Source organism: Antechinus flavipes, chromosome 2, assembly GCF_016432865.1.
Source record: "Antechinus flavipes isolate AdamAnt ecotype Samford, QLD, Australia chromosome 2, AdamAnt_v2, whole genome shotgun sequence".
Classification (NCBI taxonomy): Eukaryota; Metazoa; Chordata; class Mammalia; order Dasyuromorphia; family Dasyuridae; genus Antechinus; species Antechinus flavipes.
Window position 1 is genome coordinate 581,736,237 of NC_067399.1, and position 24,273 is coordinate 581,760,509.

At 44.8% G+C, this 24,273-nt stretch overlaps 1 protein-coding gene across 1 annotated transcript in view; it reads right to left on the bottom strand.

The window, feature by feature from the left end:
• SH3PXD2A (SH3 and PX domains 2A) overlaps window positions 1-21,977 on the bottom strand; it is a 36,835-nt gene extending 14,858 nt beyond the window's left edge. The window contains exons 1-3 of the mRNA XM_051981346.1: window positions 20,013-21,977; window positions 14,185-14,268; window positions 7,487-7,604 (exon numbers count right to left, since the gene is read on the bottom strand). The gene's annotated coding sequence lies outside the window, so the exon portion shown is untranslated. The remainder of the gene's footprint in view (window positions 1-7,486; window positions 7,605-14,184; window positions 14,269-20,012) is intronic.
• Between the last annotated feature and the right edge of the window lie 2,296 nt (window positions 21,978-24,273).

A 24,273-nucleotide genomic window follows, 5' to 3' on the forward strand; every position in this document is an offset into this window, starting at 1 on the left:
TGTGATCCTGAGAAAATTGAACTCAATCTTCCTGAGTACAAATTCCGTACTCTATCCATTATAATGGTAAGTCAATAAAGTCTTTGTGCCTCAGTTTTCTAGACAATGGTAAATGTGACTGGTCTATAAAATTTTGCAATTGAAGTTTTTATTTTTTATTTTTTTGCCTTTTTTTTTTCTTGACGCAATTGGGGTTAAGTGACTCACCCAGGGTCACACAGCTAGGAAATGTTAAGTGCCTGAAGCTGGATTTGAACTCAGGTCCTCCAGACTTCAGGGTTGATGCTCTATCCACTGTGTCACCTAGCTGCCCTGAAGCTTTTAACTTTCAAAAACCCATACAAAGATAATTTTTCACCATTGATCCTTGCAAAACCTTGTGTTCCAATGTCCCCCTTTTCTCCCCTCTTAGATGGCAAGTAGTCCAATATATGTTAAACATGGTAAATACACACACACACACACACACACACACACACACACGTAAATCCAATATAGACATACATATTTATACAATTAAGATCTTTTTTTTCCTTAAAGTACATGAACTTTCCCAAACTTCACTTTCTATTCTCATCCCCTTACCCTGACCTGCTGAAAGCAGAATCCTGAGACTGTAGATGATGATTAAAATATTTGATTGGTTTACAACCTAGTTCATCTTAGAAAACACGGAGACTCTTCCAGTTCTAACTTTGATGCCATGATTCTAAAATTCTACAATTTTGAAATCTGAGGAATCTATTGAATGTGATTTTTCCTGTGAGTGAACGTGTAGTCAAAGGGAATTAACTGATGCTATAAAGAGACCCTCTTCTGGGCAGTCCTTGTGTCCCACCCCCTCAGCATCTCCCTACCAAAGCTTTGCTAATCCATTGGCCCTCTGCCATGAGGAGATGAGGTGAGAGCACTGACTTCACTAGGGGACCCAGACAACAACATATCAGCTGTCTAGACTGGCTGGGCCAAATCATCATTCATTCCTGCAGGCTGCTCAGTCCAGTGGAGAGTATCCAGGGGGTATAGTCTAAGGTTCAAATGCTGCCTCTGCTCGCTCTATACTTTGGCCAAGGCAATCCACCCCCCTGCTCTGTTTTGTCATTTATGAAACAAGGGAGCTGATTTCGATTGATACGAGACTCTGAGAAGTTAATGCTTCTTTTAAAACTGTGGGGATGCTATATTCTCCACCAGTTCCTGCCACAATTCTGAAGAATCCTGAATCACCAAAAGAAAGGCTAGAAAAAGGAGAGTGGATAACAATGGAGGGAAGGAAAAAAGGAAACAAACATCTAGGAATCGCCTACTATATGCTAGGCCCTAATGCTAAGTGTTTACAAATATTATCTGATTTGATCCTGACAACAACCCTGGGAAATAGATGCTATCATAATTGTATTTTACAGTTGAGGAAAGTAAGGTACACAGTAATGAAGTAACTTGCCTAGGATCACATAGCTAGCAACAAGTATCCAAGGCTAAACTTGAACTTGGATTTTCCTGACTCTAGGCCCAGTGTTCTATCCAATATACCACCCTACCTGCTTCTAGGAAGAAAAACTGAGAGGAGAAAATCTCTAGAGACTCGAGCATTCTTCAGGGACATAGGACTCTCCAGAAATGCTTTTGTTCCAATTTTCCCAGCACGAAGGATCCAAACTCATGATTCTTTACTGATCGCTAAGTCAGGATAAAAGGTTTTAAGACTAGGTTCCTACTTGAGAGGCAGGCTGCTGGGTATCTGTGCCTTCAGAAATCACCAGAAAAGGTTTTCCTTTCCCCACTAAAGAGGACTTCAATGTGACATCAGCAGAGTGAGGGCTCCGGGGCACAATAAGCTATATAAGCCTGGAGATTTCTGACACCACGCCCTGAGAAAACTCATTGCTAATTGGTTTGGTAGACTGGGCGTATTAGTATGATATATGCAGTCTTTCCTCATCACTACTATCATACAGAGAGAAAGGGAGTGGGGGGAGAGGAAGAATAGGTAAATACTCATGGAAGGTACCAGGAATGATTGGGAGTATTAGGGAATAATCTAGCTCACTTTTTGTCCCTAGAGAGAAGATGGGAGAGTGGGTAGGAAAAAGAGCAGGTCAGGTGAGTAAGTCAAAATGTTGCTCCCAATAAAGGAGGGAGAAGGGAATATATTTCTTCTTCCTCCTTCCATCTGGACGACATGTCCTTCCACTTTCAGGTCCTAGAATTAGGAATATCATTGTTCAGCCCTAATAAGTGACTGATAAGCTTTGTGAACTGGCCCAGGGAAGTGAACTATCAGCTGCCTTCAAGGAAGTCAATGCTCTATCTAATGGAGATCTTTGAATAAAAGGGAATTCTGGTATTAGAAAAGAGAATACCAAAGGTCCTTTCTAACTCTAGAATGCAATGAGGGGGCAGCCAGGTGGTGCAGTGGATAGAGCACCAGCTCTGAAGTCAGGAGGACCCGAGTTCAAATACAGTCTCAGACACTTAACACTTTCTAGCTGTGTGACCCTGGGCGAGTCACTTAACCCCCAATTGCCTCAGCCAAAAAAAAGAAAGAAAAGAATGCAATGAGAAGAGTTCCCAGTAACAGACATGCACACACACTTCTGAAGCACAGTCCATTCTTGGAGAAAGCCTCTTGAGGCTTATTTAATGGAATGAAAGAAGTTCCTTGGTATAAAGCAAAGAAAGAGAGATGTTTTCCATCTCTTCTAAAATAGAGGTTAAGGAAAGCAGTAATGCTAATTAATCTATGACACTATTACAGAGTTTAATTCTTATTCAAATCCACTATTTCACTCAGGCTCACAAAAGCCCCGAGATGAGATTCAGACAGGTTGAGGATCATTTAGTCAGAATGTCCTCTGTCTGGGATGGGCCAGGCTGGAAGAAAGGGTAGAAAAGCAGGAGACCTTCAAGATTGGAAGCTTGGTCAGCTGCTTCTAGATAGCAGAATTAGTAGATGAAAGCCCAAAGGATCAAAATACAGCGGAGGGCGAGGAAAGAAAGGAAACAAGCATTTATTAAGCACTTGTTATGTGCCAAGCTTTGTACTAAGTGTTTTACAAATATGATCTTTAATCTTCACAATTGTGTAAGGCAACTGTTGTTATTATCCTCATTTTATAAAAGTGAGCTCAAGGTAGTGGAGAAAAGGGGGAAAGATCATCTTGGGAAATCTCAGGACAAAGCAGATTAGAGCTGAAAAGGGCCTTTGAGATTATGTCATCTGACATTTTCACTTTCTGTAAGATGAAAAGTGAGACTCAAACAAAGGGAAGTAATTGATCCAGAGAAGCAGAATTAGAACAAGGAGTCAGGTCTCCTCAAGCCAAGGCTGGACCTCTTCTCAATACAACCTAAAGGCTCAAATGAAAGAGATACAAAGGTCCTGTGTTATCGCATTCGCGCTACGAGGCATTTTCCTGTATAAATGTCCTTGATTTCATAAAGCCTGAAATCTACAGGCCACTGAAGATTGAAAGACACATAATGGGGAGACAGTCCATGTTTCCCAGTCCTGCTAATAATCTGTTCCATGCAGTTCAGGTCTGAGGACCCTTGTCCTACTCTGAGAAAGGCTGCCTAGGGGACCATATTTTGGCTAAACAGTAGAAAGAGTCCTGAGCAAGAAATAAGAACATCTGAATTTAAATCCTGCCTGTCTATGCACTGGAGCAAATAATTTGGCTATTCTGAACCTCATTTTTCTCATCTGTCAAATGGGAATAAATTCCTGCTTTCCTATCTCATAGGAGTGTGGTAATGGAAACTTATGGAATGAAGTAATGGAAATGAAAGGTCTTGGAAAAATAAAGCATTATAAAAATGTCAGGTATTATTTTTCCTGTCAAATGTAATAATAATACTGTTGGAACAGGAAAGCTTTAAGTAAAACTCCCAAAAAAGCTTCCTGACCATTTGGTTATAAAAGAACCTGGGACAAGAAAATTGTCATGGCCATTTATATCAGCATTCACTTCCAAGTTTGGAACCTTAATTAAGGTCTTAGTCTGAGCTTCTGACACCAGAGGTTCCATCAAAAGCAGGCCCAGCCTGGTTTCTTTGCACATGGTCAAACAACCTGGCTTCTCTGACAGGCCGTGGTAGGTACAAGATTAGCGGTCCATCTGTGTCCATATAAGGGTCAGCCAAGAGATTCAGCAGGACCAAGCCAAGATTCCAGCCCTGGATCCCCCACTCACATATGGTTCTGTTCAGCATCTCTACCTAGGGATCCTGAATAGAACTCTGTCAAAACTGGAAGTCAATTTGGACATCATTTAGTCCAATATTCATTTTACAGGGGAGGAAATCAAGGTCCATCCACATTTCAGAATTAGAGTTAGGACCCTGGTCTCCTTCTCTTGGCTCCAGCCCTCAAAACTTATTTGTGTCTCCAAAGTAACAGTGACAAAGGTAAATACTGAGCAAAGACAAGCTGGGAATTCCAAAGTGCCTCTGTGCATCTGATCTGGACTCGGACTCCTTCACATCTGCTTTCCAGCTCCAGAGCCCTGGAATCCCTCCAGAGATGAAGGAAACCGGGGATTGGGAGGGGGTGGGGGGGGAGAGAGGGGAGAGGAGTGAAATGGAGCAACAGACAGGAAATGAGGATGAACACAGAGCCTGGAATGTCGGGAAATGACATTTAAGGGGGCCTGAGTCAGCATTCTTAAGGTGGAACAGATCTTCATAGCACAGACCTAGAGAACACTAGAGCTGCAAAGAAGATACTGTCTCAATTAGCTCTCTTATTTTTGGGCTGGCACAGAGAAGAGAAAAAGGTCACATAGCAAATCAAATAGAATCTAAAAATAGAAAATGACCTTAGCTAAAGACCTAGTGCTTCCCAATCATTCAGACTATTAGAGGTTCCATCTTAAATCTTGAGCTTGGGGCTGGAAGGAGAGACTACCGGAATGCATCAGGGTCATAAGTTTGGAGGTAGTAGGTACCTTAGAGAACCAGGGAATGAGAAAAGTTTTAGAGATAACTGGCTGGGAAAAGATAGTAACCATAACAACAGCTAGCATTTATATATATTGCACCTACTATGTGCTAGGCATTCTGCCGAGCCCTCTACAATTATTATCTCATTTGATCTTCACAACAACCCTGGGAAGTAGATGCTATTATAATCCTCATTTATAGATGATGTGCCTAGAATCACACAGTTAGTTAAGTATCTGAGGTCACTTAGTGCTAGAAGGGTATCTATCTAGTTTGATCCACCTTCATTTTTTGTGGAGAAAGGGTTTCCCCAAAGTCACACAGTAAGTATTAGAGTGGCTCTGGTATCAGATGACCCGAGTTAAAATCCTGCCTTTGATATTAATGCCAGGACCAGATCAGCAGAAGGGAAAAGGGCCCATCTTCATGTTAGATTTGAATTTCTCCTTACTGCTGCAACCTGGCCAAAGAAAGAGCTCTTACTCTTGTGTCATGGATCCCTTCTCAAAATAATGTCTTTAATGCAGAAAACGAAATACCTAAGACTACAGAGGACCTTGGATATTAGTTGAAAATAAATATGTAATTGTTTTCCCCCTTCCTAATTTATGGACTCCTGAAATCTCATCATAGATCCTGTTTCAGGCTGAGTCTTACTTCAAGTTCTAAGCGCACTGTTAGCTGTTACTTTCTTGTGCTTAGCAGGCATTCTACAAATACTCCTTGAGTTGAGCTGAAGGCAGCTGTAGGACTGAATGAAAAATTAGGAAACCTGGGTTCTAGGAGGAAGCCTTCCTGCCAGCTGTTTTCATAAAATGCCTAAGTTCATACCAGTTGCTGAGGGAGCGTGTGCATGGCTCAGGACAACCAGTCCCCACTGCTCGGCACACAATTCTCAGCACATACCTACCTTAGTCCCTAATAGACAGGATGTTTGTTTGGAGGAAAGAAGACTAGATAAGGGCCTGGAAAACTAGGTAGTGCTTATTTGAACTAGGCTGAGAAACTGATCGCTGGGCCCAGAAATTTTGGGGGAACTTCTCTGCTAAGCAACTTACATGAATGGCAGGCTAAGGAAAATTACTCATTCAGAGCTGTGGTTCCTTGTTCTCTTGGACTAAATCAGTCTCCAAGGAAAGGATCCTTTCTAAGAGACACAAATCTCAAAGAAAAGATAGGAGCTGCAAAAAAATGAAGCTTTGCTTGTTGATCGTTCAGTCCGTTAACTAGGAGAGGTCTTTTGCGTCAGAGTCCCTGATGACTCACAAGATAGCATGTTCACAAGATGGCCAGGGTGTTAGGGATTGTAAAGAACAAGGGTTTGGGAGTTAGAAGATCTTGGGGTAAAATCCTGACTCTGCCACTACCTAGATATGTAACCCTAGGCAAGGAGTCATTTAACTTCTTGGGACTCTCAGTGTCCCTGGCTGAAAAATAAGGAGACTGAGCCAGTTGATCTCTGCCATCCTATAATTCTGGGATCCTTGGGTGATATCATAGGGGTCCAGGGAGGAGTCCCTGAGGATTCCCTAAATTCAAAGTCTAATGAGAACTGACTCACATTCCCATCTCAACGTCCCAAGAGTCAGAAGACCAGAGATCTATCACTAATTTGGGTGATTCTGGGCAAGTCATTCATCCTGTCTCTGAGTGACAGTTTCTCTTTGAAAAAAGACCTCTTTCTAACTGTGACAGTCCAAGATCTGTGTTGGCTGGCCTTTGACCTCAGCTTCAGACACATAGCTCTACCTCTCTCTGGCCACATCCACTAGTCTTGGAGGATTTTCTTCCTTGGGTCCCTGTTTCATCAGGGGACTTCCTTGAGGAGCCTGATCTGGCTCCTTCTGAGTTTGACTTAGCTCCCCTCCTAGGCCCCAGCCCGGCTCCTTCAGGGTGGGCGGGGGCAAAGCCAGTCTCAGGCTGGGGTCAGCTGCGACTGGCCAGTGTTCCACTTAGCTGACAACCAGGCTGTGTGCTTACTGGAGCAGGAGTGCAGGAATATGGAGCTGAGCGTGTCAGGGCCCTTGTGGCCTAGAGCCCCAAGCAGCCCTTGTCAGAGGGGATGCCAGATGGCCCTGGTTTGGACATGGGAAACCAAACTCAGACGCACTGAAACCTCTCTGCAGACGTGAAGCCAAGGAATTGCATCATAGTCTATATAAGCCTGGCCCAGTCTGCCAGAGGCTAAAACCACTGCCCCTACTTGGCTGTGGCTGGGTCTCCATTTATTTTTTCCCCTCCAGGGGAGGAAATCTGCAAGATAAGCATGGTTTGGTCAAGACTTTCAGATCTCCAGGCTCCATCCGCCAACACCCCCACATCCAGGCCCCTACAACATGCTGCAGTTAATAATTGATTACCATCTGACACCCATTCTGCCTCGGAGGAGGGGGAAGGGAAAGGAAAGGAAAGGAAAACGGGAGAGTGTGAGAAGCAGGCTGCTCTGGTTTTTCTCTGTTCTGCCAGGAATGGTTTGTCTTTAGAAATACAGAATAATAAAATGCAGGGCGCCCAGCCCTCTGGACTAAAGGAAGCACATTACCTGATGTACCACCATCCTTCTAGGTTCTTCTGGATCACCTCCACAGTGACCCCCTTCTCAAACCCAATCTCATCTTTGCTCTGGCTGGTATACGGTTGCACTGTGACGTACTTCTCTTCTGAGTGAAGGGAAAGGATTTCAAAGGAACAGTTATTATTGGGGCAGTGACCAACAATCTCTCTCCAACCTCCTTTATCCCCTCCCCAAAGCCAGCCCTTCCTCAAATCCAGAAACTTGAATCAGCCCTCAGGTGGTATAAAGGCTAGACCCTGGGGGCTGACATGAGGAACCATGGGAACCTAGTCACATAGATTGTTCCCACCTGAAGGATAGAGGGAATTGGAAGAACAAAGTTGGCTTCCCCAGCTTCCCTGATCAGACAGTGTTGGAGGAAAGCCGAAGAGACTAAGAGCCAGTTGACTCCTTGGGTAGCCAACAGGGAATAATGTTGCCAGGGGATGCCTGGAACCTATTTAGTGAATCCTATTATAGATTTCCCCCTCCCTTTTCTTACTGTGCCCTCCCATAGCAGGAAAATACTTGCTAATGTGGGGATCCTCTTAATGCCTTGGAATAGCTTTAGTCTTGTCTTCTCCTTCCCAGCAGGTAACTCCAATCCAGTAAATTATGTCTCCTTACCATCCTCTGAACAAAATTAGTCATTTCTGCCTCCCTAACACTGCCTCATTTGTCCATTTGGAATGTCCTCTGTCTCTTTACACTCATTCAAACTGCATCTATCCTTCAAGGCATATATATATATGCATAATCCACCTAATTTCATTAACAGGTCCATAAAAACTTATTAGATGAAATATAAAATGAAATGAATTACAAGGGACAATTAGTTCTATAGGAACAGCATTACAAACATTATAAATGGGAGGAGGCAGGGTTGGTCTAATGACATTATGACATTTCTCTCTCTTTTTTTTTTTTAAATTGAAAACCATTGTAGTGGACTTTACTCATTATACGTTAACAATACACTGAAGCTTCCTTCCTCCAAACCCTAGTCTGCTAGCTCGTGGTGATGGAGTGATCACCAAAGTACTGGGATTAAAACCTGGGGACTCATTAGGCAGATGCAAATGGGATGTGGAAATTAACCTAAGCTGCACATAAGGAGACAGTGGTTCTCAGCTTTTAGCCTCTTCTTAAACATAAAGTATTTCAGGGATGTCACTTTCTCTCTTAAAATCATCATCCCAGAGACAACTATAAAATGGAGGAAGACAAGTCCCAGACCCTTCTTGAGCTGGGCAGCCCTTAAACTTGGTCCTGGTTTGTCCACATCCAGCCAACTGCAGAAAGCCTTTCCCTTCCCCGGCCTTGAGAGGATCCTTGAAAGACCCTTCTGAAGACTAGTATCAGAGTGGTGAGGGCCATGCCAGGGTGCTGAGTCACTGTCCTTGGGAGAATGATTTGGAACCAAAAAAATTTATCCAGAAGGGCTTCTTCTTCCTCTAATTTCCATTCCTTGCCATCAGAGGGAATATGAGGAGGAGTAGAGAGAGGGAGAGAAAGGGGAATGGTGTCATAGGGCTCTTGCCCTTTGGGAGGAATAGGACCAATTTAGATCCCTTTTTGGCTGGCCTGTCTATAGGCAGCTGGACACATCAAATGAGGAGGAGGATTAGAGAACAAGTTGATGGTGGACAGGTCCAAGATGAAAATGCAATCTTCCTGAGCCTTCTTTACACTTGCCAGATATGACAATCACCCTCTTGGGCTTCTTATCCTGACTAACATGGAAAAAGCTGTCCAAAGTCTTGCTGACTGGAATGGAAATTGCCATTTTTGCTCCCTGTTCAGGACCTCTGTCTTCATCTTTGGCTGGGGGAATGGGGTTGGGGAGTGGAGCTGGTGGCTCTGTTTTCAGAGTAACTTCAATCATTGGGACAGCCAGAGCCAGGCCAGAGTAAATCCCCCTTGGTTAGTCGGAACTGAGAAAGCCTTTTGCCCCCCCCCCCCCATATTCCTTTACAAAGAACTTTTTTTTTTTTTTCCTGAGGCAGATGCTCCTGTCTCTCTTTGTCCCAACCAACAGTGTTTTTTGCTTTTCCTCCTCCACTCAGTATAGGTGCTGTCTTTGGAGAAGCCTTCCTTCTGGAAAGTTTCTGATCCAACCTGGCTAGGGAGAAGGCCAGGGAAGCGTGAGAGAAATCCACACGGGCCAAATTCTAGCCTGGATCTTTCAGAAGTTCAGTGTTCTATAGCTCTGGTCCTTTCCATTTGACTTCTCGCCTGGAGCATGCCATCTTTCCAAAAAGACTTTTTTTCCTTCTCTCTCCCAGTGGCTGAAGAAAGGGAGTGGATGGTGAGGGCAAATGTTAGACAGCTACAGTGCTGGAGGGGCAGGCTGGGTCCCATGATCCAAAGTTCCGAGGTTAGGGATGGGCGAGGTCCCCCTCCACATGGTGCCTTTGTTTAGCCATGCTATTTTTAAAGCCTGTGGTCCTGAACAGGAAGCCATCATTAAAGTTTCCCTCTGAAGAATTGCTTTCACAGCAAAAAAAAAAAAAAAAAAATTAAAATCACAACCACTCCTTGTGGGGGGAGGAAAGCAAGGGGTTCCTCCCCCCCCCCACAAGGAGTGGTTGTGATTTTAATTTTTCTGCCAGGTTGGCAGAATAGCAGTATCTTCTGGAGATAAACAGCCTCCAAAGCCAGCATGTGCCCTAAACCCCAAATAATAATGGCTCCCTTCTGTAGGAGAAGGTAAGGAGCTAGATCAGCAAGGAATTTTCTCTTGACCCTCCATCATACAGAGCTGGGGAATGAATTTTAAATGCTGGGCTTTTAGCTGCAAGATGACATCAAATTGCTGTTTGCACTCCACACTAAGGCCTGGAAAAGTGGTTGAGTTCTCTGGTGAAGGAGTAGCACTCTTTAACCTCACTTGGGTTCTAGGTTGGCAAGAATCCACTCCCCCACATTAGGACCAGATGACCTTCCAGACATGATGATATGTATAAGTGACATTTACAGCTTTAATGTTTGCAAAATACTCCCCACAGTCTCTCATTTGGCCCCTGCCTCCCCTTGTGAAGGGAAGGAGGGGTTCTATCTTCTCCCAGATGTTTGTCTGAGTTTGCAAAAGCTGTGGTTTCACCTCCTGGGCCTCCATATCTACCTAGGACCCCTGTGGTTCCACACTCACTGCCCCAGTGGCAGGGATTGGGCTGGGGGGAGAGGATTAGAGAAGCAGGGAGTCGAAGGGCGTATAAACCACAAAACTCTTTTGTAAGCTTGCCTCAGAAACCTGGAGAAGCGGAGACCCAATGACCCATGGAAATAATTGCACTGAATGGCCAAAGGTCACTCGAGCTTTTTCTCCTAAAAATAAGCCTTTGTTCGAAAGGTGACTCAAGCGCCGAGGCTCTGCCGAGCTCCCTCCTGGAGGCTCTAAGAACATTGTCACACCTAGGCTCAGGCATGAGGTAACGGTCCCTGTGCTGCCGGCCACCCGGCTCACCAGGCACTGCGCTTGCCAAGGGTGGAGGGAGGGTGAGAGGGAGAGCATGGAATGGCCCCAGTTTAGGTTCGGGAGCCAAACGTGGCTGGAGAGTTGTGCATTTTCCAAACCACAGAAGGCTTCTCTTTCCAGACACTTTCCCCTCCGTCAGCAATCTCCCCCACTCCCTTCCCGGCCCCCACAACTTACTCAGCCTCTGCTGAAAAAAGAGGCCTCTTCATTCCAATGGCCCCTTAACAAAGGGCTGTGGAGGCCCCTCGAGGAAAGTCCTGTTTCTCTCTTGCTCAGCTCCCCCCATCTGCCCCTACGGCTGTTCTCAACAAACAGTCCCCCAACACTTAGCAGGATTTTCCATCCTGGTTAAATCAGTTTAATCTTGTGGGTCAGATGCTTGGAGAGACTGCTGCGTCTGTGCTTGTATAGATACATCTCCATGTGGATGGCTGCAAACGTCTCTACGTGTGTGCTCGAGCCGAGTAGGGGCCTCGTGGAGCTGGAGGAGTGAGTGGATGTGTGCAGTTGTGCATGGGGGGGTGAGGAGGAAGAGGAGGAAGAGAAGGAGGAGGAGGAGGAGGAAAAGAAGGAAGAGGAGGAGGAAGAAAAGGAAGAAGAGGAAGAGGAGGAGAAGGAGGAAAAAGAGGAAGAGGAGGAAGAAGAGGAAGAGGAGGAAGAAGAGAGAGGAGGAGGAGGAGCTGTGCAGTCCTGATCTTGCAGTTTCTTTGGCCATGCAGGGATGGGTCTGTGTCAAGAAATGTCACCGGAGTCTGGGGTTCAGGTGGGAGACCAGCCACGGCTTGTCACAACATACGTAGAGACTGGGGTGGGCATGGATGTGTTTGCGTGTTGTGTAAGTGCAGTTACAGACTGTGTCGGGGGAGGCTGCTGTAATAATAATAATGGCAATCAGTAATAATTCTCCATAAACATTTGCACATCCGTGCTCCTGAGTCTTTGGATGGCTGCGTTGATCTAGATGGGTGTGTGTGTGTGTGTACATTCGGAGGAGGGAACTCCTGCCTCCAACAGGCTGGAGAGAAAAGCAGTTTCATTTCTTCCCTTGGAATCCCCGGTGAGAAAGAAAAACAAGCAGAAGAGGCCAAGGTGCTGGAATCCGACTGTGAGAAGCTGGTTTGTACCGAGTCCTGGAAGCAGGGCTAACGAAGCTGCCTTGGACAAGTTTGCTTTTACAAGCTCAGAAAGAAGAGGGGTCAGCTGGGCTGGGCCAGACTGGTCTCCTGGTGTCCTGGGGGAGGGGCTGTTTCCTTCTGAGCTGTTGGGGTTGTTTTTGGTCTATTCCCCAAATTCCTCTGCTTTGGGAAAGGGCCCTGGGTCATCCCTGGGCCCTCATTACTGGATTTCAGGCGCTCCTTCCCAGAGCACTGCTCTTCATGAGACTTGGCTTCTTGGGGACACCGAATGGCCTGGCAACTGGATTTCAGTCCTTTATCCCCAGAGCAGTTTTCCACTGATGACTTGGCTTTGTGGCGAATTTCACAGATCCTTGTTATCAGATTCTAGTCCCTCCTCCTCCAACTCATGTGCACAGGGCAAACTAAGTCCTAGTAAACTGGGCAGTATGAGGGAATCATGCATTCAGGGGCAACCCAGATGGTCTACATTCATGGTAACGTGGTTATTCTGTCTGAGGTACCAATAATTTACAGAGAAAGGGCTGGCCCGTCAGTTGGACAGCCTAGCTTCTTGGAGAGAGCTTTGGCCCGTACCATTGAATCTGCTCTCCCCTCTAAAAGTAACGTGGGATGGCCCAGCTTTATGACTCCAGGTTCAAGCTGCAGCAAGGAGTCAGTGAGCTGCTCACTTTCAGCTAATGAAACCAAAAAACATCTCCCTGTTACCTAAATTCAGCACCCATCCCATTCCCCTTTCCATGTCACTTAACCCTGAAGATCTATCACTGATCTAGTTCCTGAGAGTCCCAAGGGCCTAAGGTAGAAAGAACAAACAGCTGCTGGCTGGAGTATATGAAAATGAACTCTTATTGCTCGCAGATGAGCCAGCTCCAAAAAGACCCAGAAAAGCTCCCCTCTCTCTTTTTGGGAAAGGGACCATTGTTTGAGAGTTCACCAAAGTTTCCCACTACCCAAAAGGAATGGTTATGGTGACTCTCCATTATAAATTTTCCCATTAAGCCTTTACAAAAGGGCATAAGCACCATAGGCACCATGCCATTCCTCTGGGTGTGTTCCACAAGTTGGCAAAGGTGGAGACTCTGGCACAGAGAGGTTGAGTATCAGGGATTGCACAACATAGAGAAGAGCTCCATTCATCCCTTTGAATGATTATTCCACCAGACCCCAGCTTCTTACACCTAGGAGATAGGTGTAAGGATAGGAAGTAGCTGCTGTTGGTAGGGAGTGGAGTGTGGGAATAGTGCCTACAGAAGGTATACATTCTGGCAGCTTTGTCCCTTGGGGTCCTTGGGCTCCATCTAAGATGGTCGGAGGGATTCTGAACAGGATCCTGGGAATGCAATTTAGGTCAAGCCCATTTACAATAAACTTTAATGAGGATGTTCCAATAATCATAGATGAAGTTTTGCTATATTCAATATTGGGAGAAATAAGGATGTTCTGGATTGAACTGACATTTTTAGCTTGTTCTATAATAGAATTTGTTGTTTCTGTGATAAAAATTTGTTCTTTCCAGATCTGACCTAGACATATACCCCTCTTAATTTTCCTGGCATTTGCAGGGGCACAGATTGGAATCTACAACTGACAGTGGCTCAAAGTATTCAAGTGAGAAGATAGGATTTATCAGTAGAACTAACAGATGAGGATAGGACTCTATTAGTAGAAGTAGGCGATATAGCCAAAATGCCCCCCATAGGCTATAACATTCAGCTCCATCATGCTGCTGGGCCCCTCGGTAGCCTCTGCTTCCCAAGGCAGGACTCCCCACAATTGCTTCCTGAGAGTGGTTCAGGTTGAACTAGAACAAGCCTAGTCCTTAGTAACCATTTCTTTCCCAAGAAACGATTTGGGTCAGCCTCATACTTCATTCCCCAGCTCTCTCAAAGCCCCGTTCCCTAGCCCCAGAGCAGAGAAGATAGAGGTAGGTGAGCATGTGTTAGGGAACACACCAGTTGGATTGGTTCCAAAGGAAGCAAAGAGTTGCCCTTGCTGATTATATCGCTCTCAGCCCAACAGTTAGTGAAGCAGTGACCAAACCCTCTGCAGCCACCCGTGCCCCAATTCACCTCGACTCTGCTGCCTGTTGACTATCCCGCCCAGTGTCCACCGCCGATCCAGACGCCGCAGGTGGGCCTTGCGTCTCTTAGACACTGATGGGGAGATGGTGATGGTGTGGCAGAGAAAACAAAAAGAGGGGAGGGGAGGGTGGAGAAAATGAAAATGACAATGAGATGGGCAGGGAGGGAGAGGGCACAGCTCAAGGGGAATGGTCAGATGGGACACATAGCCTAGGGAGCAAACTCAGACAGCCTTGTGGAATGGAAACACCTGAAGACTTGGTAGGTATAATGAGAAAATCAAAACAAAACTGCAAAGCCTTGGGATGGACTGGGAAAGAGGATTTTCCTCCCCAGAATGAAGTGAAATCCACTCCTTGTCTAACCTTCCCTTCCCTGACCTGGATTTTGGAAACAGTGCCTGAACAAGATGGCTTCTGTTTGATTTTTGCAACTCATTTTTTAACCACACTCTTCATCCCTTCATTCTCCCTTGGCAGAAAATCCTGGAGGCCAATCCCTCTTTGCCAGGGCCCAGTTTCCTAGATTGCTATCAGTATTGTTGAGAGGTGAGATTTTTCTCATAAAGACTCACTGCTGAAAGGACATTTGGAAGCCATCTAGTCCAATTATTCCCATGTTGTGGAAGAGAAAACTGGGACCCAGAGAGGTAAAGGGATTTGTCCAGGCTCACACAATTTCTAATCAGAGAAAACTATTGTTTCATGTCTCTAAGTCTTGTCAAAGATGTTTGAGAGACTATATTGCATACTTGAGGGTGTACAAAGTTTGAGGCCAGAACCTTCCCTCCTAAAATTACCTTTTATCTATTCTGTATTTTGTATGTACAAATATATTTATGTGATGTCTCCTTTCCTAGAATATAAATTCTCTGAGAATAGGAACCACATATTTGTCTTCCTTTGCATCTCAAGCACTCAGTATAATGATTGTCATATAGTACTTAGTACTATAATATAATATATATAGTACTTAATAAATACTTGTTGATTGACTGAATTACACATTAGATAAACCACAGTCTTCTTATGGAAGTGACTAGATTTTCTCCTCCACAGTATGGCTAAAGAACAGAGCTAACACAAGGGAAAGAGATGCCCAGTATAAAAACTTCTTTAGACTGAAATAAATAGAGGAGTGGAAAGGCTGGGAATTCATGGGAGGTATGATGGAGGGTGGGGAGTGCCTTGAGATATACAGAGGCTCCAATTCCCTCCTGGTCTAGGAGAAGACTTCAACAAATGGGAGAATTAAAGAGCAAACAAATGAGTAAGATTTTAGAGTTGGAAGGGACTTTGAGGTCATCTAGACTGACTTCTCTCTGTGTATTTCTTAACTCTTTTTACCAAGTCTTTGCCTGAAGATCTTCAGTGATACAAAACTCACAGCCTCATATTAGGCAGTCTTCCCCATTACTGAACACTAGCTATTAAATAGTTCTTCCTTACAATACTCATTATAAGACTGTTTCCCAAGAAGCCAACCTCATTGGTCAAAATTGTGGGATTCAATCTCTACTGCATGAGACAATTCTTCAGAAACATAAAGGCAATGAGGGATCAGACCACTCTGCCATCCCCTCTCCCCCTCAAACAACTCTCTTTTCTGGCTAGTTTCCCTTAGTTCTTTCAAATGATGTTCACAGGCCATGGTTCGGATTTTTTGCAATATCTTAGTTATGATTTTCTTGGGACAAACATTCCAGTTAATATGAGGTTATCCAGTAGACTAGTGAGAAACATAGCCCTGGAGTCCTGCCCATCTCCCCTTCTCCTACCCTCCACTCCCCAGTTTTGTCTCTCAAGTACTCTATTCTGTAGAAGTACTTTCTGCTCAGGTGCTTCAGATTTCTAGACCTTTGGCAATAAGTCCAAACTCAAACAATGATATCATTCCCAGTAGGAATTAGAATTAGTAAGAACACCAGCCCAGGAGTCAAGTTCCTCACATACAACATCCCATCTTCCACCTCCCTCCGTTTGCCTTGGCCTTCGTGCCTGGAATGCCCTCCTGCCTGATTCTAACTCTCAGAATCCCTATCTCCCTCTAAAATTCAGTTCAAGCCCTCCTTCTAATAGGAGATAAGTTCTAAGCTTTCCACTCTCTGCTGTCTGCTACTACATTTCTCTCTCAAAATTACCTTTCAGTTACTTTGTACACATTTTGTATCTCTCTCTCCCTTAATGTTGTTTTCCCTGCGAGGAGTAACTCCTTGAACGAAGAAGTTGTTTCTATTGCCTCTGCACCTACCACAATGCTAGTCACTTAATAAATGGCTTGCTTAATAACAGATTACTATTTCTAAGCTTCAGTTTCTTCCGCTCAAAAATGAAGATAATATTTATAGTACCACCTTCACTATCTTGTTATGAAGATCATATTTTTTGTAAATATTTAAACTAAATGTGAGAGATTATTATTATTATTCCCAGGCACTGCTACAGAAATGCTTATGATCAATGGAAAACTTTGCATGGTAAACAAACAAACAAAAACATTTGGCTTCCTGGAAAACATCTGTCTGAGAAGGGAATATCTATCCCGAGCAAGCTCAGCTCGGTCAGCCCTTTACTAGTGGAAGAAGCACTGGATTTAAGAATCAGATGGCCTGAAATCTAGGCTTGATTTTGCCTCAAAGTGGTTTTGGATATCACTTTTCTTCTCTGGGACTCAGTTTTCTTATCTATAAAATGGAGGAGTTGTTCAGAGGGGCATGGGGTAGAGGAGAGGAGAGTTCTTAATCTGGAATCTGTGGCTGTTTAACGGGAAGATGCAGAGAAAGGCAAATGTTCATGTGCACAACTAACAAGTTCCTTTTTCTCATTCAATGCAATGTGACTCTGGCCACTTTAGAGTCTTCTTCCCCCACCACTTCTCTGTCTCTCTCACATACGCACACTTTCTCTCTATTACTCTGTCTCTCCTTCCTCTTTTGCTGTCTCTCTGTTTCTCCCTCCCTCTTCCTTCTTTCCCTTTTCTTCCTTCCCTCTCTCCCTCCTCTTTCCTCCTCCTTCATACACACACTCATTCACTCTCTATTAATCTATCTCTGTCTCCCTCTCATTCTCTCTTGCTGCCTCTACCTCCCTCCCTCTCTTCTTCTCTTTTTCCTTCCTTCTCCCTCCCTCCCTCTACCTCTCCTTGCCAACCCCCCCGACACTGGATCTACCTGCTAGTCTCCTCACACTATACCACACTCACAATTCCATCAGACTCATCTTCCTTAATCACTGCTTTCATTATGTTGCTTTCTTCTCAAGAAATCTGTATTTATTTATTCTTTTCCCCCCATCAACCCTAACTTTTCTCCTTGGTATAAAAGGTATGCTTTTTTAACTTTCTCTTCCCAACTCATTTCTAAAATGAAGAGGACAGCTGATTTTTCATTCTCTGCCCATGCCATACAAGTGGCTTCATTTACACCCACTCCACAGTCCTTCAAGGTCCCACTGATGTCCCATTTTCTTCCGGAATCCTTTCCTGATGAGTCCTGGACACAGATATTTTTCTTCCCCCAGACCTCTTACAATCCTTAGTGGATGTACTGCTCACTCGGAACTAAGCAGACATTGTCCTACTATTGTGTTCTAGTTTTCTAGTCAATTCTTCCCAATTAGACTGTTGGCTCTAAGAATGGGGGGGGGGTAAGTCTTTTCCTTCTCTTGTCCCCATAGAGATGGGCAGCTGGCAGCTGGTAGAGTTGTTTGACTGATAGGTCAGGCTTTTGTAATGTGGGGTACTGCCAGCCAGGGATATTGTTCCAACTTGTAGAATAATGAGCTGGGTTCTCCTGTATCCTCATTGAAATGGTTAGAGAAAGGTTCTTAAAGGAACCCATCAGGAACCAGAGACAGTGGAGCAAACACAGACAGCTTAGTGACCCATAACCACCAGCATCAGGAGCAGGAAGATGTGGGCAGGGCAGGACCAAGAGAGAGAGCCCTAGGGAAAAGATGCCATATGAGCCTGAGCGTGCATGACCTTCCTGAGCCTGCCCCATTCCTGGAAGCTGAATCTCCAGGAGCCAGAGTTTGGGGAAGTTAGGTCAGGAGAAAGAAACAAAGAGTTTTACGTTGGAAGGAAGGGCGGGAGAATGAAGGGCTGTAAGGGCCCACCCTATAACCGACATTTAGACAAGGATGAATAAGAAATCTAAAAAAAACCCCAAAAGTTGGAGTTGAGGTTTATAGACCCACTTTCATTGGTCCAGGAGTTGGGCCACTCCCTAGCTCTGTAATTTCTCTACTAGAAGAAACCATTGGTACAGAATAGTCCTAGGCAGGGGGCCCTTGATGGCAGCTCTCCACTTCCATCTCAGACTCTGTCATCTGGACTATATCGTTTGTCCGAAAAAGTTTTTCCCATTGTCAAGACATGGGCCATTTGGAAGTCATTAGGAGCAGGGGCCCAGCTGGGAGCTGGGGAGAATGACCCCACTGGTTCAGGCTCTCTCAGTTAAAAGACTCACTGGGTCCCATCAGGAGTTCTCTGTGGAAGTCCCAAGCTGGACAGACAATTGCTTGGGTAGGACCTAATTATATGGAAGAATCTCTTTGAAACTGAAGAAAAAAAGATCCAGACAGAGCCTTTCTCTAGGTCTAGATCTCAACTAACCAAAGCTAAACCAAGAAGCTATAATTTGCCTAAACATGAAGTTCCCCGAGTAGAAAAAGCCTCATCTAGGCTGGTTGGCCCTTTTTGTATCTGGCCCCTCCATGGTGGCTCATGCCAGATGCTTCCGAGCAAAGCAAAACTAATTTGCAACAAAAAGCACATGTGTGCTTGCACACACAAGACCCACACATCCATCCACTCACACACACACACATGAACACGCTCTCTTGCCCGCATACCCAGCAGCTGCCCATGTGGCAGGCAGGCAGCACTAGGGTAAAAAGAACATTCTCTTGGACTTCTTCCTCAGGATCTGCTGATTCCAGCATTAGGGGAAACAAGGAAGCCACGCAAAGGAGGAGTGTCTGGCTCTGGTTTACAGCCACTGTGGAGTAATGTGAATTTCACAGGAATTCAGAGGGGAGGGTGTAAGGTTCACCAGCTGGGAAGTTTAGAGAGGATATGGTTTCCATCAAAGAGGAAGAAGAGTGGAAGAAAAAAATACTGCCGATAGGCCAGAACAGGTAACAAAGAATAGAGGGAGAAGATGCTGAAAGGGATGGGTCAAGGTCTGTGGGGAAGGTGAGATCATGGAAGACCCCATCAGAGTCATCTCTCTTGTCTGTCCATCTGGTGGTGACCACAGGGATCTCACAGCATCTCTGCTCCATCTTTAAAAACCTGTCAGAGAGCTTGGGAACATGTAAGACGGAGATGGTTCTGGGAGCACGTGGAGGTTGGTCAGGAAAGACAGGAATTGCTAACATTTTGGAAGAAAAGCAGAGGAAGAAGAGTAGGAAACATGAAATGAGGACGTGGATCTACCAGTCCTACTTGCCTTGAGATCTCAAGGATTCAAGGGCCAAAGGAAGGAGTGGGAAGGGGTGCCCATGGGAGGTTTTTGGTATGCCCTTGTTCTTTGTACAGGGACCTGGATAACTGCAATAGTGGATAAGAGGTGGGGAAGGCACATAGAAATGACTCATTTTCTTTCAATGGGGCCTTGGCTAGCAGGTAGATATACAGACTGGCTTCATTCAGTAAAGAATTAATCTGAAGTCTGATTGCTTTCTATATTGAGGAAAGGGATTAGCCAGAGACATCAAGTTCAGTTTCTTCTGATAAGGATGTCACTAGTTCCTGGGAACCCCAATCCTCAGAAAAAGACCCATTCCTCACCCTTTTTCCCAGCTTTGCCTTACCTTCCCCAGCTTTGGAGGTGTTGATCTCTGAGTCATCCCGAGTGCCATTCTGGGATTCCAAGTATGTGGCTGGGACCCAACCTTGTTCTTCAGATGTGCTCACAAACCACCAACCTGCAGGAATGACACAAGAGAAATCAAAATCATAAGGGTGATAACTGGGGAGAAGAGAGCAAAAGAGCAGGGAATGGTGGCCAAGAAAGCAGGGCTTCAGACAATGAGCTAGAGAGTCAGAAAGAGCTACCTTTGGGCAGGCTGGTAAATTTCTTTGGGTCCTCAGCAGCTCTCTAAGACCACCAAGTTGAAAAACTAAAATCTGTTTGCATCAGTAGAGAGTTTCCACACTTCATTTTTCTAATTATGAAATCACACATCCTGACCAAAATACAAACAAAAATACAGACCCTCTCCCAATTAGCTTCAGGCCTGTTTTTGAGGTATTTAGGGATAATAATGATAATATGCATTTATATAATGCTTTATAGCAGGGGTCCTCAAGCTATGGCCGCAGGCCAGATGTGGCAGCTGAGGACGATTATCCCCCTCACCCAGGGCTATGAAGTTTCTTTATTTAAAGGCCCACAAAACAAAGTTTTTGTTTTTACTATAGTCCAGCCCTCCAACAGTCTGAGGGACAGTGAACTGGTTCCCTATTTAAAAAGTTTGAGGACCCCTGCTTTATAGTTTACAAAAACATCATCCTTACAACAATCTTGTTGGGTCCAAATTATCATGGGTTCTCAATTAAGAAAGCCTGAATTGTAGAGATTTTTATTGTATGATAGTTATCCGAGTGTATTGAGAGAGTCACTATTTGGATCATCTAGAAAGATTTTCAGGAGGAGAAGGACATGAGTTGAAATAAAGAGGTGGGGAATGTTAGGTCCCCTTGTACAAACGGGTTAGCCTGGGAGAAGGGCTTGGAAATCATCTAGGATCACAGATTTAGGAAGGAACTTTGGCTTTTTTTTTTTTATTCGACTGTGGAGAAAACTGAGACCCAGATAGGTTCAGTGATTTGCTTAAAATCACTCAATGATAAAGCCAGAATATATAACATATAATAACTTATAGTTGAGTGCTTAAGTGCTGGAAGAGCTCAAAGTACAGAGAGATTTATGTGGGCTTGGGTGGTCAAGGAGAGGAGGTGGACCTTGAAGAATGAGTGAGTTTTGATTACAGCAGGTTGGGAGAAAGAGAACATCACAGTGGCTTGCATCAGAATGGGCCTATCATTGAGAGTATGATAGGCAGAGGGAATTTGGTAGAAGAGCTGGGAGTGGGGGATTAACCCTAAAACTATCCATGGAGACTTCCTTTTTTCTACTCTGGACTGACACTAGTTCCTGGTGAACCGTCCCTGTTTGGGCAAATGTTCTCTGGACCAACAGAAATCTGGAACTAGCCCTTTCAGTCACTCACCACCCAGGAGTTTAAATTTAGTAAGAAAGAAGTACCCCTCCCCTCCACAGCAGAAGGCAGATTTTCCTGCTGTGACGTCCATTGATGGCAGCAGCCACAACAGGCCGGCCCTTAGCCAAGTTGCTGAGAACAGCTCCTCATTCATGGCTCAAATTTTTAGGAAGCAACATGGAGAACACATGAGAAGAGAGATAGTTGCAAAGAATGGGCAGAAGCAGACCTGGAAATCAGGTGCTGTTGGAGCCATGATTGGGAACAGGAAAGATCTACCTGGCTAGTGCATTGTGACTGCTCATGGAGAGATAAGGGGAGTGGAAACCTTTAGGGTTGCTTATGTTTGAAGAACTCCTAATAGGCCATCTGTGGTTTATTTATTTCTCCTTCAATAGGACATTTGGAGCTTGAACCTCTTTTTTGCTCCAAGGATGGGCCTCCCACACATTACCAAAATATCTGTGTCTGCTCTGAGAGGCAGCATGATGTAAGATGTAAGAGTCAGGAAATACCTGGTCACCAACCAAAGATATGACGTATTCACAGGCAAATCCCCTTCCCATTTGGAAGACTAGCTGCATAATTGGGTTGTACACTACTGATACCACCCACCTTCCAAGGTTGTTGTAAGGAATGCACTTTGTAAGCTTGAAAGAACATTACAAGTAGAAGATGGATCTTTAAACAACAGAAATCAAGCCATGTGGCTTTCCACAGAGTCTGGGCTGTGTTAGTATGAATATTTCTTTCACCACTTAGTTACTCCTCCAACAAGATCTTTGTGGGTTAAGCCAGAGTTCCCACCAGGAATACATATTAAATAGAACGTATCTCTTATCTTTTGGGCTCCCACTTGCAGCTGTAGACCCTTGTGTTAGGACCAGTTCTCAACAGAAAAGTTTTCTTAAGATGGCATCTTGGGACTCAGTTTCCTCATCCAAGGAATGGATTGGGGGAGTTGGTGACTGCTGTTTATTTGTTATGCTCCTTATAGGATGCTTTCCAACTTCTCGGGGCTTTATCTTGTCCAGAACCTTTGCCCCAGTTCCATTCCATGGGGTGGTTGTGAAAATAATGAAGATCACAGAACCAAAAGAAGTCAGCATTGAAAAGGACCCTAATTTGGGAGAGAGGGTGTTATGGACCCCCTTTGGCAAACTGATGGAGCCTTTGGACCATTCTTAAAATAATCTTTTTAAATACACAAAACAAAACATGTAATATTACAAGGGAAACCAAAAGTTAGTGAAAATAGTGATGTATTTTTTCCCATCTAAGTTAAGTTAATAACCACCATCACCCCCTTTAATTTGTCTACAGATCTCTTTGGAGGGTCTGTTCTAGTGCAGTCCTGTCATTTTCAGTGAGGTAAATTGAGAAGAGAATTGAAAAGGAGGATAGTTTGCTCCGGTCATTCAGCTGATAAGCAGCAGAATCATGGGGAGGACCCAGAGTTCCTAACTCCCTACACAAGGTTCTTTCCATGATGATCCCACAGACAGAATTTGGCTTTGGGGTTGTCCTACAAGGTAGAACACAATGAGATTCTAATCTAGTAGAGTTACTGGGCACAGATCAATTTTTTCTTAGGCATAGCTCACCTCCCCTTTTCTCCCCTGTTGTTCTGTGACAGATGCTTATATAGGACTTATATGAAGCTTCCCTATAAATGAAATAAAACAGCTTATTTGGTTTATTTCATTCATAGGGAAGCTTCACAGACATTTGATTTAACTCTGCAAAGGACTCATAATTTAATGGAAACAAATACTGGATTATGAGTCAGGAGCCTTGGGTTCTAATTCCAGTTCTGTTGCTGATTGTGGGACTTTGGAAAAGCTAGGTCCCCCTCTCTGGAAATGTTTCCCCATCTGTCTGATGATCTCTTCAGTTCCTTCCAGTGTTGATATTCTGTCATTGTATGAATTTTCCAGACCAGCTTTGACCAACTATTGAGTCCCAAAGGCTATCCTCCCCTGGCTGGCTACCTGGCCTGTCCTTGCTCTGTGAGCCCCACCAGTCAGGGTCAGAGCTGGGGAAAGGGAGGTGCCTCTGTAGCACTCAACATCAGGCAGGACCCTTTCTTTGTCTATTGACAAGCCCATGAGAAGGGAACTCGGGGGCCATGTCCCTGCTTCCTCCCTTCCTTGCTCCTGCTTTATCTGACACAGTGAGGTGTTGGGGAAACCACCCATCCAAGCAAGAGTATGAGAGAGAAACACGCCAGCAGTTGAAGTTGCCCTGGACCAGCACTAGGCTCAGTCTCTACCTCCCCCACCAGTTCGGACTCCCGCCCACACAGACACAGACATGGACTCTCTCCCAATTCATTCCTGAAACCCTCCTCCACCAACATCTGCAGGGAATTATGCAGAGCTATCTGCCAAGACTGGCTGAGGCTCCCCCTGCCTTCAAACCAGCTGTAGCAGTTCCAGGGACTCCCATTTTTCACTCACCTCCCAAAGCCTCAGATTAACCATTTGGGCTAGGCTTATTATGTCCCGTGGGTGCCATCTTGGACCTTTCCTAGGATCAGAATGCTAGTGTCTAGGGTAAGTTTGGCTGGCCAGAGAAGGGATGCAGCAAGAAAAGGATACTCCCTTTGGGTTTTTAATTCTTTTGCCCCATAGGCCAGAGATCTGGGGGGACCTGATCTGAGGAGAATTGTTTCTAGCCCTTCAAAGGAATATATTTGTCCTCAATGAGAGCACTAAGTTTGCTCTTACTTCCTTCAGAAAAAGGAATATCTAGAACATGCCTAGGGCCCTGTTGTGTCTCAAATAGGTCCACAAGGGCTGATGGCTCCAGGTCACGGCTAAGGCTGTTGTTTCTCAGGCCAGCCCCT